Source organism: Lissotriton helveticus, chromosome 3_2 (genome assembly GCF_964261635.1).
Source record: "Lissotriton helveticus chromosome 3_2, aLisHel1.1, whole genome shotgun sequence".
Taxonomy (NCBI): domain Eukaryota; kingdom Metazoa; phylum Chordata; class Amphibia; order Caudata; family Salamandridae; genus Lissotriton; species Lissotriton helveticus.
Window position 1 is genome coordinate 333,511,771 of NC_136062.1, and position 13,251 is coordinate 333,525,021.

Here is a 13,251-nt window from a genome sequence, read left to right on the forward strand (position 1 = left end):
TAAAGCACAGTGTCCGTGGAATATGAGCGTACCTCTCAAGCATGAGGGTAAAGGCCCAACAATACGTGAATTGACAGGAAATCCATCATTGACAGTAGTGTATCAAACCCACACATGGAGTAGAGACGCAGTGTGAAATTGTGATTGTAGAGACGCATTGAAAAGTTATGAGCGTACCTCTCAAGCATGAGGGTAAAGACCCAACAATACGTGAATTGACAGATAATACATTGTCAATAGTGTATCGAATCCACACATAGAGTAGAGACGTGGTGGAAAATTAAAGCCCTAAGGTGGAACTTCAAAGCTTACAGGGTAGAAACTAACGGAACAGACTAATCAGGACAGTGTGGCCAATTGGGAGAATGAACTGTCGAGTTCATTAAGACCAGTTTCAATGGAATTGAAAAAGTACATCCATTTCAGTTCTCGCATGTTGAGGATTTCAGCGATGTTACCACCACGTGGTCCCATTGTTACTTTTTCAATGACCAACCATCGCATGCTCTCTGGTGGATGGGAATTCAACTTGAAATGTTCAACCAATGGTGCGCCTTCCACGTCACAGCGAATACGGCTCATGTGTTGCAATATCCGAGTTTTAATTTTTTGCTGGGTTTGGCCGATATAGATTTTCTGGCATGGGCAAACAATGGCGTAGATGATGTTACTGGAATTACAATTACTGAAGAATTTAAGTTTGACAGTAAGATGGAGGTATACAAAATCTTTCGTCTGTATGGTTAAGTCGCAAGCCTTACAGTGGCCACATTTGGAGTGACCAGTGATTGGCGGTAGGTTCCATAGAGTGTTGATCGTAGGTTGGCAGTCAGGGGATAGGAAAGAGCTAACAACATGGTCCCTGATACATTTAGCCTTCTTAAATGCATGAAGCGGTGTCAAGGGTTGTTTGATGTCGTCAGAAACCAAATGCCAGTGCTTGTTGATGATGTTTTTTAATGATGTTGCTTTTGGTATTGAAAGTGGTGACACATACAATACGACTCTCTTCCTGGTCGGTTCTATCTTTTGGTACTAATAGTTACTCACTGGGATAGAACCAAGCCCGTTTGCGTGCCTTTTTGATCAGTCGTCTTGGATAACCACGGTTTAGCAAGCGATTGGATAGATCCTGTGATTCAGAGAAATAGTCATCTTTCGAGGAACAATTGCGACGTATCCTAAGAAATTGCCCGAAGGGCAAGTTATCCCTAAGAGCACGGGGGTGATGACTGTTGTAGGCCAATAAGGAATTTCTCTCGGCTGGTTTGCGAAATAGTTTGGTAAGGAGTCTTCCAGATTGGTGGTAGATGGTGACATCCAAAAAGTCGATGGAGTTACTGTCTGATTTGATTGTGAACTTGACCTGTTGGGATTGTTGGTTGAGCCAAGTGAAAAAGTTATTCAATTGGTCTTGGCTGCCATTCCAGACCATTAAAATATCGTCGATATACCTCATCCAGAGGCCCACTTGGTCTCTGAATGGGTTGTGTTGGCTGAAAATGGTATCATCTTCAAATGCTGCCATGTATAAAATGGCTACATCAGGAGCAAAGGGAGCACCCATCGCTACACCAGAGGTTTGGAGATAGAAGTTAGTGTCAAACAAAAAGAAGTTACGAGTCATTGCGATTTTGAGCAAGGCTACAATGAACTCTGATGGTACTTGGACCGGTGCAGGACGTTTCTGGAGAAATCTGGCTATCACCGTCAGAGCTTCCTGTTGGGGGATGCACGTGTAGAGGGAGATGACATCACAAGTAGCTAGTATTTGGTTTGATGGATCATAGGGTATGCTTTCAGTTATGTTAATAGTGTGCATAGTATCTCGAAGGTATGATGGAGTGGCCTCCGCAAGTGGTTTGATGAAAAAGTCAATGTACTTTCCCAGAGGTTCCAAGATGGACCCACAGCCCGAGACAATGGGCCGACCCGGAGGGTTTACCATGCTTTTGTGAAGTTTGGGCAAAGTATATAGTGTTGCCAAGCGGGGGTGTTTGTTGTTGAGAAAGTGAAATTCATTCTCAGATAGGAAGCCTAAATCCAGTCCTTCTTGTGTTATTTCAAGGATCTCTATTGCGATGGATCTGGTAGGGTCCGATCTCAGTAGTTGGTAGCAGTTCTCATCCTGTAGTTGACGTAAAATCTCAGATTTGTAGGCAGATAGATCCTGTATAACGATGGCACCACCTTTGTCGGCAGGTTTAATCACGACTTGGTTGTTCTTGGCCAGTGATTGCAGGGCTATTTTTTGGGGTTTGCTGATGTTGTATCGAACAAAGGTTTAGTCTTGAAGAACCCGTTGTACATCGCGCCAGACGACAGCTTCATAGGCTCGAATCTGGTTCGACATACTACTGGCATAGGGAACAAATGTTGAGGGTGGTCGCAGGCCAGTGACAGATGACTTAAACTGTGTTTCAGAGTTACGGAAGAAATACTTGAGTCGGATTTTCCGAAATAATTTATAGAGTTCTGTTCTTATCATGAAATTGTCTGGATTGTATGTAGGGACGTATGACAGTCCTTTACTTAGTACTTGGAGTTCGGTAGTGCTCAGTGGTTGGTTGGAGATGTTGATCACAGGACTCAGGAGTTCAACCGGTTCGACTGGTTCTACCAACGGTAAGTCTTGTTGCGAGTCACCCTCTCGCCATGCTGTTCGGGTTGGAACCGAACTTGTTTTGAAGATTGGCCTCGTCCTCCATCCCAGTTGGTTTGATTCTGCTGAGAGCCACGTTGATTCTGCCCGCGGGGCCATGAGTTGCCTCTTCCTCGTGGGGGTCGCCAAGATCCCCGACCTTGTCCTAAAAAAGGAGGAAATTGCTGAGGTGGGTAGTTGTAGTCAAAAAATTGGTATTGATAGCTAGGGTTGGTCATTGAAAAAGTAACAATGGGACCACGTGGTGGTAACATCGCTGAAATCCTCAACATGCGAGAACTGAAATGGATGTACTTTTTCAATTCCATTGAAACTGGTCTTAATGAACTCGACAGTTCATTCTCCCAATTGGCCACACTGTCCTGATTAGTCTGTTCCGTTAGTTTCTACCCTGAAAGCTTTGAAGTTCCACCTTAGGGCTTTAATTTTCCACCACGTCTCTACTCTATGTGTGGATTCGATACACTATTGACAATGTATTATCTGTCAATTCACGTATTGTTGGGTCTTTACCCTCATGCTTGAGAGGTACGCTCATAACTTTTCAATGCGTCTCTACAATCACAATTTCACACTGCGTCTCTACTCCATGTGTGGGTTTGATACACTACTGTCAATGATGGATTTCCTGTCAATTCACGTATTGTTGGGCCTTTACCCTCATGCTTGAGAGGTACGCTCATATTCCACGGACACTGTGCTTTACAATTATAACGTTTTTTAATTACCTTTTCACTCTGTCCAATTCGATTTTATCATTATACTTGCAATTATTTATCAATGTTATAGGTTTGGATTCTAAGGGCACCTGGCACATTACCATCTCCAACCCATACTAGCTCTCTCCCCCTTCTCCACTGATCGTGGTAGACGATCTAGTCTTTCTTCCAACTCCATGATCGCTCGGGCTACCTTGTGACCCGTTACCATGACTCCCTTTCCAACTCAGGAAATGCGGTGATGGTCGGCGGCCTGCGCACGGAGCTTTTCAATTCAGGTTTACCGAGTGAGTATCACTGTACTTGGTAACCAAGCCCTGCCTCGAATTTCCCCATTGGGATTTGTTCCTCTAACCTAGTATCCTTCAACCCTTGCCTCATCAGACCCGTCACGGATTTACATGATGACAGAAATCACGGATCCTTGAGAGCTAACGAGACGCCATCACTCGGTAAGCACTGTTCGAGTGTTCCCGACCTGGCCATTAATGTTACTTCCCAATGCGTGCATTACAATAATTGCCTGCTCATCCCTCCAGATGCAGCACGCATGGTCTCCATTCCTCTTCTGAAATTACCAAGTGGATTATCGATCCTGATACCGACGGGACGCATACACTGGGTAAGCAGTTTCTCACTGTTTCCGACTGGCCATTAACATACTCTCTTGACTGCCTTCTAACTCTAAGTTATTCACTGCTCGTTCATCCTTCCAGATGCGGCAGCACGTTTTTCCATGCCCCATTTGAAGATTTCCCAGGGGATTATCGACTTCTTGGTATGTGGTTTATTTTAATTGGGCATACTCCACCAGCCTTACATTTCTGCACCTGTTATGAACCCTCATCTCTACCTGTTATTAACAGTTCCCATTTGAGATCTCCCAGGGTATTACCGACTTCTTGGTATGCGGTTTATTTTAATTGGGTACATTCCTCCAGCCCACATTTCTGTGTCTCTACCTGTTATTAACAGTTCTATAGACCACCAACAGCATGTGTATGGCCGCGTGCTAACGTATCAGTCTTTGGACCTAGGTTTTCATATATAGGCCTCTTTCAAATTTTCTAAGTAACCGAGTATTTACTCTGCTTGAAGTTCTGGACTCGCACATTTCAAGCTGCGTCCAAATAATGATATGCACTTATCTTATGAATCTACCACCAATCATGTTTTTTTCTCTACCTATGTGATAAATTTGAGGCAGAATAATTACCCTCTAATTTTAAACTTATTATACTTCCGATAGGTCCTTTGCCCCCCCCCCTCCGGTCCTGATGAAGACCCCACAGCAAGGTTAAACGATCCTGCAACCTCAGAGGGTCGAAACGTCGACTATTTGTTTCATATGTGGCAACCTCACGCCAACATCTTGTATATACATTGTACCTTGTGTCGTATGCCTTTCTTTCAAATAATGTCGCTATGCACAATGCAAGTTGTTGCTACAACATTTTTAGCATAACTAAGTGCTTAAAGGATTGATTTTACTGTCACATAATCCCATCACTTCCCCAACCTCTCACTATCACCTCCCTACTCCCTCCTTGGGGCACTGTATGACTTCAAATACAGCTGACTGTTCTTTGCATGATGTATATGCAAAATACTGCATCCCATTGTGAATTAAACCTTGTGGATCAAAGTAATTGTTGTTGATTAACTTACTCTAATTGTTTGTAATTGCTTCTTGTATACGCTGGGACCCCTTCCTCTCAGTATTAATCCAACCCAGGTCCCAGTGACTTTATATGGGTGTAACCCCCTGTTTATAAACTACTTCGAGCAGACGCATGTCTGCGAGGTTCTTTCCCTCCCTTTCTTTGATTTAATTTCCAACATCACAATATGGTAGAAAGAGAACTTCTGTCCTACTCTGAGGACTATATTGACAAATTGCTGGAAAACCCTGATAACCTCTTTTTCCAATCAGATGTTCCATCAATTGATTTTTCATTAAAGGATAAAATCTCTCGCCTTGAGCGCCTAGAGAAGAAACTGGTACGTACACGCTGGCATGGTCACTTGCTCACCAGGTACCTTAAAGAGAACATAATTCCGGTTGGACTACAAATTAAAATTGAACCGGCCATCTTCATCGAAGTCCCTAAATTTAGAGAAGGCTTCAGCCACATATCGAACAATTGCTCTCGCCACTGGATGGTGTTGGGCGTTGAGACAGCTCAGGATCAAGTGCTACAACTTACAGCTGAAATCACTGCACTGAAAGCCGAAATAACCGCTGACACCAACTTTGCAAGCCCGAAGGATACCCTAACTAACTTGCAAGCCACACTTCACGATTTTGACCTAACCACTCAAAACCGCAAACTCGAGAAATTGGCACGAGATATTCGTCTATACGACAAAAAAAAAGACATATCCATACTTACAGGACGACTATTACCGACAAGATACACAGGGCCGTTTCACTAGTAGAGGCCGGGGTAACTACAGGGGAAGACGTAACTATCCCACCTTCTCTGACTCGTCCTATAGCTCCGAAGGAGAACCAGACTCAGCAGGCCCTAGCTATCAATACCAATATTTTGACTACAACTACCCACCTCAGCAATTTCCTCCTTTTTTAGGACAAGGTCGGGGATCTTGGCGACCCCCACGAGGAAGAGGCAACTCATGGCCCCGCGGGCAGAATCAACGTGGCTCTCAGCAGAATCAAACCAACTGGGATGGAGGACGAGGCCAATCTTCAAAACAAGTTCGGTTCCAACCCGAACAGCATGGCGAGAGGGTGACTCGCAACAAGACTTACCGTTGGTAGAACCAGTCGAACCGGTTGAACTCCTGAGTCCTGTGATCAACATCTCCAACCAACCACTGAGCACTACCGAACTCCAAGTACTCAGTTAAGGACTGTCATACGTCCCTACATACAATCCAGACAATTTCATGATAAGAACTGAACTCTATAAATTCTTTCGGAAAATCCGACTCAAGTATTTCTTCCGTAACTCTGAAACACAGTTTAAGTCATCTGTCACTGGCCTGCGACCACCCTCAACATTTGTTCCCTATGCCAGTAGTATGTCGAACCAGATTCGAGCCTATGAAGCTGTCGTCTGGCGCGATGTACAACGGGTTCTTCAAGACAAAACCTTTGTTCGATACAACATCAGCAAACCCCAAAAAATAGCCCTGCAATCACTGGCCAAGAACAACCAAGTCGTGATTAAACCTGCCGACAAAGGTGGTGCCATCGTTATACAGGATCTATCTGCCTACAAATCTGAGATTTTACGTCAACTACAGGATGAGAACTGCTACCAACTACTGAGATCGGACCCTACCAGATCCATCGCAATAGAGATCCTTGAAATAACACAAGAAGGACTGGATTTAGGCTTCCTATCTGAGAATGAATTTCACTTTCTCAACAACAAACACCCCCGCTTGGCAACACTCTATACTTTGCCCAAACTTCACAAAAGCATGGTAAACCCTCCGGGTCGGATCATTGTCTCGGGCTGTGGGTCCATCTTGGAACCTCTGGGAAAGTACATTGACTTTTTCATCAAACCACTTGCGGAGGCCACTCCATCATACCTTCGAGATACTATGCACACTATTAACATAACTGAAAGCATACCCTATGATCCATCAAACCAAATACTAGCTACTTGTGATGTCATCTCCCTCTACACGTGCATCCCCCAACAGGAAGCTCTGACGGTGATAGCCAGATGTCTCCAGAAACGTCCTGCACCGGTCCAAGTACCATCAGAGTTCATTGTAGCCTTGCTCAAAATCGCAATGACTCGTAACTTCTTTTTGTTTGACACTAACTTCTATCTCCAAACCTCTGGTGTAGCGATGGGTGCTCCCTTTGCTCCTGATGTAGCCATTTTATACATGGCAGCATTTGAAGATGATACCATTTTCAGCCAACACAACCCATTCAGAGACCAAGTGGGCCTCTGGATGAGGTATATCGACGATATTTTAATGGTCTGGAATGGCAGCCAAGACCAATTGAATAACTTTTTCACTTGGCTCAACCAACAATCCCAACAGGTCAAGTTCACAATCAAATCAGACAGTAACTCCATCGACTTTTTGGATGTCACCATCTACCACCAATCTGGAAGACTCCTTACCAAACTATTTCGCAAACCAGCCGAGAGAAATTCCTTATTGGCCTACAACAGTCATCACCCCCGTGCTCTTAGGGATAACTTGCCCTTCGGGCAATTTCTTAGGATACGTCGCAATTGTTCCTCGAAAGATGACTATTTCTCTGAATCACAGGATCTATCCAATCGCTTGCTAAACCGTGGTTATCCAAGACGACTGATCAAAAAGGCACGCAAACGGGCTTGGTTCTATCCCCGTGAGGAACTATTAGTACCAAAAGATAGAACCGACCAGGAAGAGAGTCGTATTGTATGTGTCACCACTTTCAATACCAAAAGCAACATCATTAAAAAAATCATCAACAAGCACTGGCATTTGGTTTCTGACGACATCAAACAACCCTTGACACCGCTTCATGCATTTAAGAAGGCTAAATGTATCAGGGACCATGTTGTTAGATCTTTCCTATCCCCTGACTGCCAACCTACGATCAACACTCTATGGAACCTACCGCCAATCACTGGTCACTCCAAATGTGGCCACTGTAAGGCTTGCGACTTAACCATACAGACGAAAGATTTTGTATACCTCCATCTTACTGTCAAACTTAAATTCTTCAGTAATTGTAATTCCAGTAACGTCATCTACGCCATTGTTTGCCCATGCCAGAAAATCTATATCGGCCAAACCCAGCAAAAAATTAAAACTCGGATATTGCAACACATGAGCCGTATTCGCTGTGACGTGGAAGGCGCACCATTGGTTGAACATTTCAAGTTGAATTCCCATCCACAAGAGAGCATGCGATGGTTGGTCATTGAAAAAGTAACAATGGGACCACGTGGTGGTAACATCGCTGAAATCCTCAACATGCGAGAACTGAAATGGATGTACTTTTTCAATTCCATTGAAACTGGTCTTAATGAACTCGACAGTTCATTCTCCCAATTGGCCACACTGTCCTGATTAGTCTGTTCCGTTAGTTTCTACCCTGTAAGCTTTGAAGTTCCACCTTAGGGCTTTAATTTTCCACCACGTCTCTACTCTATGTGTGGATTCGATACACTATTGACAATGTATTATCTGTCAATTCACGTATTGTTGGGTCTTTACCCTCATGCTTGAGAGGTACGCTCATAACTTTTCAATGCATCTCTACAATCACAATTTCACACTGCGTCTCTACTCCATGTGTGGGTTTGATACACTACTGTCAATGATGGATTTCCTGTCAATTCACGTATTGTTGGGCCTTTACCCTCATGCTTGAGAGGTACGCTCATATTCCACGGACACTGTGCTTTACAATTATAACGTTTTTTAATTACCTTTTCACTCTGTACAATTCGATTTTATCATTATACTTACAATTATTTATCAATGTTATAGGTTTGGATTCTAAGGGCACCTGACACATTACCATCTCCAACCCATACTGGCTCTCTCCCCCTTCTCCACTGATCGTGGTAGACGATCTAGTCTTTCTTCCAACTCCATGATCGCTCGGGCTACCTTGTGACCCGTTACCATGACTCCCTTTCCAACTCAGGAAATGCGGTGATGGTCGGCGGCCCGCGCACGGAGCTTTTCAATTCAGGTTTACCGAGTGAGTATCACTGTACTTGGTAACCAAGCCCTGCCTCGAATTTCCCCATTGGGATTTGTTCCTCTAACCTAGTATCCTTCAACCCTTGCCTCATCAGACCCGTCACGGATTTACATGATGACAGAAATCACGGATCCTTGAGAGCTAACGAGACGCCATCACTCGGTAAGCACTGTTCGAGTGTCCCCGACCTGGCCATTAATGTTACTTCCCAATGTGTGCATTACAATTATTGCCTGCTCATCCCTCCAGATGCAGCACGCATGGTCTCCATTCCTCTTCTGAAATGACCAAGTGGATTATCGATCCTGATACCGACGGGACGCATACACTGGGTAAGCAGTTTCTCACTGTTTCCGACTGGCCATTAACATACTCTCTTGACTGCCTTCTAACTCTAAGTTATTCACTGCTCGTTCATCCTTCCAGATGCGGCAGCACGTTTTTCCATGCCCCATTTGAAGATTTCCCAGGGGATTATCGACTTCTTGGTATGTGGTTTATTTTAATTGGGCATACTCCACCAGCCTTACATTTCTGCACCTGTTATGAACCCTCATCTCTACCTGTTATTAACAGTTCCCATTTGAGATCTCCCAGGGTATTACCGACTTCTTGGTATGCGGTTTATTTTAATTGGGTACATTCCTCCAGCCCACATTTCTGTGTCTCTACCTGTTATTAACAGTTCTATAGACCGCCAACAGCATGTGTATGGCCGCGTGCTAACGTATCAGTCTTTGACCTAGGTTTTCATATATAGGCCTCTTTCAAATTTTCTAAGTAACCGAGTATTTACTCTGCTTGAAGTTCTGGACTCGCACATTTCAAGCTGCGTCCAAATAATGATATGCACTTATCTTATGAATCTACCACCAATCATGTTTTTTTCTCTACCTATGTGATAAATTTGAGGCAGAATAATTACCCTCTAATTTTAAACTTATTATACTTCCGATAGGTCCTTTGCCCCCCCCCTCCGGTCCTGATGAAGACCCCACAGCAAGGTTAAACGATCCTGCAACCTCAGAGGGTCGAAACGTCGACTATTTGTTTCATATGTGGCAACCTCACGCCAACATCTTGTATATACATTGTACCTTGTGTCGTATGCCTTTCTTTCAAATAATGTCGCTATGCACAATGCAAGTTGTTGCTACAACATTTTTAGCATAACTAAGTGCTTAAAGGATTGATTTTACTGTCACATAATCCCATCACTTCCCCAACCTCTCACTATCACCTCCCTACTCCCTCCTTGGGGCACTGTATGACTTCAAATACAGCTGACTGTTCTTTGCATGATGTATATGCAATATACTGCATCCCATTGTGAATTAAACCTTGTGGATCAAAGTAATTGTTGTTGATTTACTTACTCTAATTGTTTGTAATTGCTTCTTGTATACACTGGGACCCCTTCCTCTCAGTATTAATCCAACCCAGGTCCCAGTGACTTTACATGGGTGTAACCCCCTGTTTATAAACCACACAAGTAGCCTTTCAAACCTGTCATTGCCACTTCAATTTGCTATTTAAAACTCCTTGCCAAGTTTATCCTCCCCTTTTATTACACATAAGACACCCTTAAGTTAGGCCCAAGGTAGCCCTAAGGACAGTGTGCATGTAAGCGTAAGGCAGGACATGTACTATTAGGTTTTAAATGTCCTGGTAGGGAGAGGAAGGGGGCACTGACACTCCTTTTTCCCACACAAAGAGTTGATTACCCCCTACTGATATACTCTGGAGCCAAAACTGGGATGAAGGGGGGACCTGTGCAAATTAAGGGCCTGCATTTATGTCACCCCCATTTCAATGGCACAACTGGGTATAAGGACTGCAGCTCCGGCCCTACCAAGACAGTACACTACTGGACCTGTGAAGAAGTCTGCCAGACTGCTGTGCTACAAGAATTGCCACTCTGCTTGACTGCAGCTCTGTGGGAACGACTGCACTGCTTTGCTGTGCTGCCCTACTGTCTGCTGATCTTTGCCCTGCTGAGGACAAGGACTGGACCCATCTCAATTGAACCCAGTGTGACTCCAACACTATACTGGCTTTGCCCTTGTTACAAAGTGTCAGGGCTTTCAAATACTTCTTCAACCCTGCAACAGCATCTGGACATTTGTGAGTTCTGCCCCGCCAAGTGGTTCCAATACCCTCCTGTGGCCTTGAAAGTTGACGTCTGCTATACAGAACCATCAAAATTGACACAGTGATGACTTTGCGCCAATCAGAATCACACATTGCCGCAGGAGCTAATCGATGACATCGCTACAACAGACTGTGCGGCTCTACAATGACCGACAGCATGACGCATTGCCTGCATCATAAAGGGGTTCATCAATGGCACGTTCATCACCTGTGTGGATCGAAACCGACTCTTGATCCATCAAAGGTACTTTTTCTGTGACACCTGCGTATGTCCTGTATCCATCTGCACTTCAATCATGATTGGACTGAAGTTTGGGTCCTCATGTAATCCCTAAGCACTGTATGCTTCTGAGCACTACTCTTTGATTTATTCTTTAAAAGGTATTCTTTAAAAACCCATAACTCCACTTCTACTTACTGGATTTTTCTCATTGTGGTCTGATTTACTCAAAAAGGTTTAATCTATTTTTCTAACCCTGAGTGCAGTACGTTTCTGGTGTACTCATTGTTTTACTGTATGTATATGTTGCACAATGTGTTGCCTGGCTGCTGTTGCAGTGAATCTGCTTTTAGAATAGAACTATGCTTAGAACCACAGGACATCAGTATGTAGGGGGTGAGTGACCATACCACCTCAGTACTGATAGGTCCAAGTCTGACTAGCTATAATGTCTCACTTGTCCTCCTAACCTTACCAGAGAAACAAGTGAATTGGCACCCCAGGACACCACACACTTGAAGACAAAAACCTCAAAGCAGGTCACTGTGTCTGCTTCGATCACCAAAATCACAGCAGCCCCCGCATGAAGAACCCCATATTGAAATAACTGTTGAATTACCTCCATGCGGAAATTAACAGGAATAACTACAGGTTGAGCCATAGTTAAAAGAATAGGGATTCAAAGTGTAGTACAATCAGAGCTTATAACCCATTTAATAGTCAAGCTTGAAAAACCAACATAACTTTGTTCTGCCTAATCACTGCCAGTGGTGGCAGGTACATTTTGGAGGGAGAAGGGCGTACGGGACACACTATCACGCACACGCACACCTAAACATAACCCTTAAAGCAATGTATTCTCACACATGCACGCACACACACAAACACATTTATTCACAACACTCTTCACCAAACATTCATACATTCACGCATGCATGCACCAAACAGTTTAAAACAAAAACAAACACTCACCTGCAATGAGGGAAGGCAGCAGTCCCAATGTCATCACAGAGTGGGATGGGGTCAGTGAGACTGCTGACCTCACCCCACTCTGTGATGAAGTGTCACTGATTGACATTCAACCCAGAGTGCTTCAGGGCTTAAAACTGAAGCCCCCAGGTGTGAGGCAATCAGTGATGTGTAGTAAATACGCTGTACACTGGATCATAACTTGTGGATGTACAACATGATGCTACTCCTCGTCACTGACAGGAGAGCCTCAGGGACCTTTGCCAAGTGGAGGACGTTAGGGCCACAGAAGCTGTGACTTCCTTAGCCCAGCAAAATTCAGCTCTTATAGCAAGGAGCCTGCACTAAATACGTATGTCTGGCTCCTGGTTGCTTGAACTGAAAGTGAACATTGTCTGTCAGGCTGACCTTTATGCCGCGTGACAGACACTGTTCATGAGGGGCGAAAACCTCAGCCCAATGGACTGGCCGCTCCTGATCACTGCGGAGGACAACTCCCCAGCACCACAGACTTGCTAACGAAGATAATTTATTATATATCAAAGATCTCCCAGGGATTACTGGCAGGCTCTGTACCTCAGCATTCACAGATGGACACTCTAAATCTCAGAAGATACAGTGCCAACTCAGATGGACTCATCAATGACATCCGTTGGAGAAGATGTAATAGTAGAAGCAGGTATTGTGTCAGGGAAATTGCTGGCAGAGGACTCAGTGTCTCCCTCCCTCAGCCTGGAAGTATCAGAATCTGTGGTTATCACTGGCTGCAATTAAAGTCTTGCAGAAAAGAATTACTTATCTATGGCATGAACCAGATCAGTCATTTTTG